Consider the following 5,401-nt stretch of genomic DNA (forward strand, 5'->3'; position numbering starts at 1 on the left):
TATAAGTAAGATTAGGTTCATGATGGGTACCTTATTAATTTAATAAAAATATTTATATCAGTTTGCTTATATCCATTCATATTTGGGTTTTATGTTACATGTCATCTGATATATCTGGCAAATATACCATGGCATATTCTTGACACAAAAATAGAGGCTTTCCATTCAGTGTATTCCTCATATTCACACTAAAATTGAACACTGGGGACAGAGCCCTGTGCTTTCTAACTGTTGAATTTTCTCCATCCCAAGTCCAGCAACAACACTTCCAGATACAGGGCTACAATTCAAAACACACAAAGCGTGGAGTCATTGCATGTGATTGTTATTCAGTATGAGCATCCAGGAGAGTCCCTGGCTGTTCAACATTTTTATTCTTTGGGTAAAACTTTTGCATGGAGACTTGATTAACGAGCATTTAATTTGTCTTCTTTTCCCTGGGGAATCAGAACTTGATCTGGGGGTTCTGGATTTCATGTTCAGGGACCAGGACCATATACAAACATATTTCAGTGGGAATGTCTTCGGGGACTTCAGACACTTGTAAAAAACTCTTTAGCATGCTTCATGCAGGAACCTTAGGAGTGGGTCTCAGCAGATGTCTGTGTACAGGGAGGGTAAACCAAATACTTTACTTAATACTAATTCTGGATGTGCGGACAGATATCCTGGAAGCTTTATTAATTCCAATCAGACCCAGGACCGAAATGATATTTGATCTGTTCTCTTTTCCAAGAGACTCGTATCTCTGCCCACTGACTGCTAACTAAAATGATTCTGATTCAACTTGAACAATAGTACACAACAACCCTACTGATAAAGTAGACCGCTACAGCATTTATATAGAATAACGAATAGTCATTACAGGGAATATATTTCATCTTAATATAAGAAGGAATGCTTTTTGTCATAGAAATGGCAGAACTGATGGATGTTTTAGAGATCACTCTGCGCCAGTCAGGAAGATTCTTAATTGTTTTGTCACATAAGATCTATGTCTTCAAGAAAGACTAAGTTTCACTGGGGGCAATAGTTTGTCTCTATGTTTCTGGTGAACACTGGGAGCTCAATCAAGATGCAGTGTTTGTTCCTTGCACAACTGATGTTTAAATAAATTTAAGACAAAGTCTACAGTTAGTAATCAATGACACATACTCTTGAAATCATATCAGAAGATATTTAAATATCATTTCTTCTTCAAATTAAAAGATAAAATGATTAACATTAGTTGTATTTAAAACTTTTTTTTACTGAGAATGTTATTTTAGTAGACCTATAAAATGTTTAGATTTAAAAACAAATTTGAGAGTGTATTTACCACTCAAAGTCAAATATGCAATATACAGATGGCATATTATTGAATTGTATGCTTGAAACCTATATAATTTTATTTAAAAATGTCACCCCAATAAACTTAATTTAAAAAACAAATTTGAAATGGAAATTTGTAAAAAATTAAAATTGCTTTTATCAGGAACTTTATTTCAGTGACACATACTTACCAGAATAAAAAGCAACCCTAGCTTTGCCTTAAGTTAAATTTCAGTAGAAGATGGAATTCATAACAGGTAAAGATACATACTAGTTCATAGTAGACAATTAATAATTGCTATCATTGATACTTTTTTTGTTCTTGTTAAATTAAGGCTAGATAAGTTTATCAAATAGATTGTCTCAGAGCGAAACATGTACCGAGTTGCTTGACATGCAGCAAATGAGCAGGGAATATTTTGATCAAAGTGAGTGATGCCAGTGTTTTCCACCAAGAGCTTACTCGTGCACTTCTTTTCAGATGCAGTGACGGAAGAAAAGATGTGTAGAGAACTGCTACAACACCATCAGATGAGCTCATCAGACACATATTTGATGCACAAAATTAAGCATCTTTGAATTAAGACAAACAAACAAACACCACAGAGTTAAGAGAATTAGATTGTGAGATAACATATTATGTGTTCCAGTGTTTTGAAGATGCAAAATAATAATTCATTTGCTATTTCTATGTCAACTATTAAAGCACTCAGTCTGGCAAAATAGGTTACTGAGACTGAAATAAAAAACAAAAACCCTGTTTAAAAAATTATTCAAAACATGTTAATAATAATTACTATTGGCATCGATTATTTCGCATTTAATGTTAGCAGGCTCTGTGCTAACTGACCTATATGTGTGCACTATCTCATTTAATTCACACAAGCCAATAGAAATACTTGAATAAACTCACGTAGCTGGTAATTAGTGAAGTAACAGGCAACTAACCAACCAATCAAGCAAACGAAACACATAAAGAAAACCATAAAACTTTCTGCTAACCCATATCTTATACAGACTTCAACTAACTTACTTTCATTTGTCTAATCAGATATACAAATAATTACATCCACCTTCTAGGACACTCCTGCAGAATAAGAACATTGTTTCAAAATGCCAAGCTCAGTGCTGGACACAGTACATTACACACTAAGCAATGATAGCAGTCTCCCCTATCACTTCGCTATCCAAATAAAGTGATCAAACTTTAACAAATCAAAACTGTAAGTAATAGCTTTGAAAAAATTTTTAAAAGGGCTTAAACAATTAAAAGGAAATGTAAAAGCTGGAAAGGGGAGGAAATGCTACCAGAATAAAATAATAGAGAAGAGACCAAAAACTAGAAGTCAGAGAGATATAGATCAGGACTGGCTGATATAGTAGAAAAAAGAAATGTGATTAATCGAAGAGGACACAAGTTTCTGAATGATACTAAGAAGGAACAGTATTGAGATGGAGTCTGTGGGCCGCTGAAGCAGAGTAATGTGGTAGAAATTGGGAGAGAAACAAAATCTGAAATTTTCAGTATCCGTGAACACCTAAACACTTAATAATCTGGCATCTAACAAAAATTTTTTTACTGTCTATTAATATCTTTGTTTCTCCAATTCAATGATGAAAGCAACAAAGTCAGTGGCTCCAGGGAATCTCACTCAGGTGACTGAGTTCGTTCTCATGGGAGTCTCAGACCGTCCAGAACTCCAGATTCCCCTTTTCTTGGTTTTCCTGGTCATCTATGGACTGACCATGGCTGGGAATGTGGGCATCTTCACCCTCCCCAGTGTTGACTCTCAACTTCAGACCTCCATGTACTTTTTCATCCTACACTTGGCCATCATCAATCTTGGAAACTCTACTGTCATTGCCCCTAAAATGCTGGTTAATTTTTTGGCTTTGAAGAAAATCATATCCTACTATAAATGTGCAACCCACTGCGTGGATTCTTAGTTTGTATTGTGGCCAAGATTTTTATGCTGGCTGCAATAGCCTATGATCGCCATATGGCTATTTGCAACCCCCTGCGCTACATTGTGGTTTTGTCTCCACAGGTCTGCCTTCTGCTGGTGTCCCTCATGTACTTCCACAGTCTGACCACAGCACTGACTGTCTCTTTTTGTGTATTCTCTGTGTCTATTGCTCTTCCAATGTAATCAACCATGTTTACTGTGATAACATCCCTTTGTTGGCATTGCCCTGTCCTGATACCTACATTCCAGAAACAGCAGTGTTTGCCTTTTCGGGGACCAATTTGTTTTTCTCTATGATTATTATTCTAATATCCTACTTCAACATTATCCTTGCCATTTTGAGGATATGTTCCTCAGAGGAGTGACAAAAAACCTTTTCCATCTGTGCATCTCACGTGACGGCTGTCACTGTGTTCTACAGGACTCTTCTCTTCATGTATTTGCACCCGAGGACCAACTACTCATTAGATACAGATAAAATGGCCTGGGTCTTCTACATGCTAGTGATACCAATGCTGAATCCCCTCATTTACAGCCTAAAGAATAAGGATGTGAAGGACACATTGAAGAGATTCTTGGATAACCCATGTTAATCAATCAAACCCAAGTCAGTTTAAAACTACAGTTATCGTCATTTAAGGATTTCCTTTTGTTCCTGAAAATCCTGCTGTTAAGTGAAGAGTCAATAAATAGTTGAAAATCCCTTTAATTTCAATGGGAAAAATCTTCATCCTATTTATTCCAACCTCAAATACTCAATTTTCTCTTTAGAAAAAATGCATTATTTGACCAAAGTAAACCCACTTATATAAGTAATAAACAATAATTTGAAGATACAGATTAAAATCAAAGGGAAGTTTCTGAAGAGTTTTTATCATTTCTAAACAGGGAAGGCCTGACAGTCGATGGGAGAGGTAAGCGAGACTCATTTCTCTAAAAGTGGTCAGTATAAGTTCGTCTACTTTGCCACAGATATCTTTTGTTCAACTCATAAAAGTATTGTTATGTTTGCAGCATTTTATCCATCAATTTTGGACCCATATTTTTTATCTTGTGCTGAAAACAAATTTATGTAACAAAAAATAACAATAAGCCTCTAGGTGAAAATAAAAATGAAATTAGAAAAGTTTACATATACATGGAAATGAGACATGTGGCAACACAGACTGAAAAGTTTATCGAAAAGGAGCTTTTACTTTCTGTCCATCTCACTTGGTGCATGTAAGCAAAACAAAATGTTGATATGCATCAAAAGATAGTGTAAAAATAAACTTTTTCCTGTTATATTTTCATACTAAAAACTATTGTGTAGAATTAATTTTCTTTGTTATGAAATCATTTAGAATATTTGCTTAGTGTGTTTTGGAGTAAAATGTTATTAGACTAACAAATATGTAATTGTCTTGAAAGTGACAATGATTCTCAAGGCCACTCATGACCCTCGACCAAAAAACAAAAAAAAAAAGTTATCAGTCATTGTGTGCCATATTTCTGTCTATACATGTGAAACACTGCTAACATACAATGGAGTGAGAAAGAGGGAGTGTGACATGGGAAGTAAAGATAATAGAGATTGACACAATTCAGAACTTTTTCGTTTCAAAGGTAAAATTGAAATTTTTTAAGGTCAAAGGTAAAACTACCTCAGCCACAAAGGTAAAGTTCTATCTCAATAGAAATGAAAAAGCCCTTTCAAAGAAATCATTCAAAAATGAAGTCAATTCACTGCAGACATGGGTGGAAGGAGGTCAAACAGCATCAGGCCTCCTTATTCTTAGAGTAACTTCACAACCGGGCTGCAAAAGAACTTCCCACATGCCCTTCTCAAATATTCCCCCAACCTTAAACCATCATGCTGGCTTCTATCTCTTACTCAGTCTTGACTCTCCTTTTATTTCTTTCTGTATTTCAGTGAAAGGCTATAAAAATGTTCGTCCCTTCTAATAAACACAACTATTACTTTATGAATCTTGAGATGTTTCCATCATTGATGGCCCTGCTTGTCACCTTCTATTCCAAGCTTCTGTACAGGATCACTTTTGACTCTTTCATACTTGGAAAAGTAGTTTTATAAACAACAACCATTATCTGGGTTGGAGCAATTTTCTTTACAAAAACATCTG

At 35.2% G+C, this 5,401-nt stretch overlaps 1 pseudogene; it reads left to right on the forward strand.

Annotated features, from left to right (window-relative positions):
• The first annotated feature begins 2,925 nt into the window (after positions 1 to 2,925).
• Positions 2,926 to 3,871, forward strand: LOC105308604 (annotated as a pseudogene).
• The last annotated feature ends 1,530 nt before the right edge of the window (positions 3,872 to 5,401 follow it).

This window comes from Pteropus vampyrus, unplaced genomic scaffold (assembly GCF_000151845.1).
Source record: "Pteropus vampyrus isolate Shadow unplaced genomic scaffold, Pvam_2.0 Scaffold595, whole genome shotgun sequence".
Taxonomy (NCBI): Eukaryota; Metazoa; Chordata; class Mammalia; order Chiroptera; family Pteropodidae; genus Pteropus; species Pteropus vampyrus.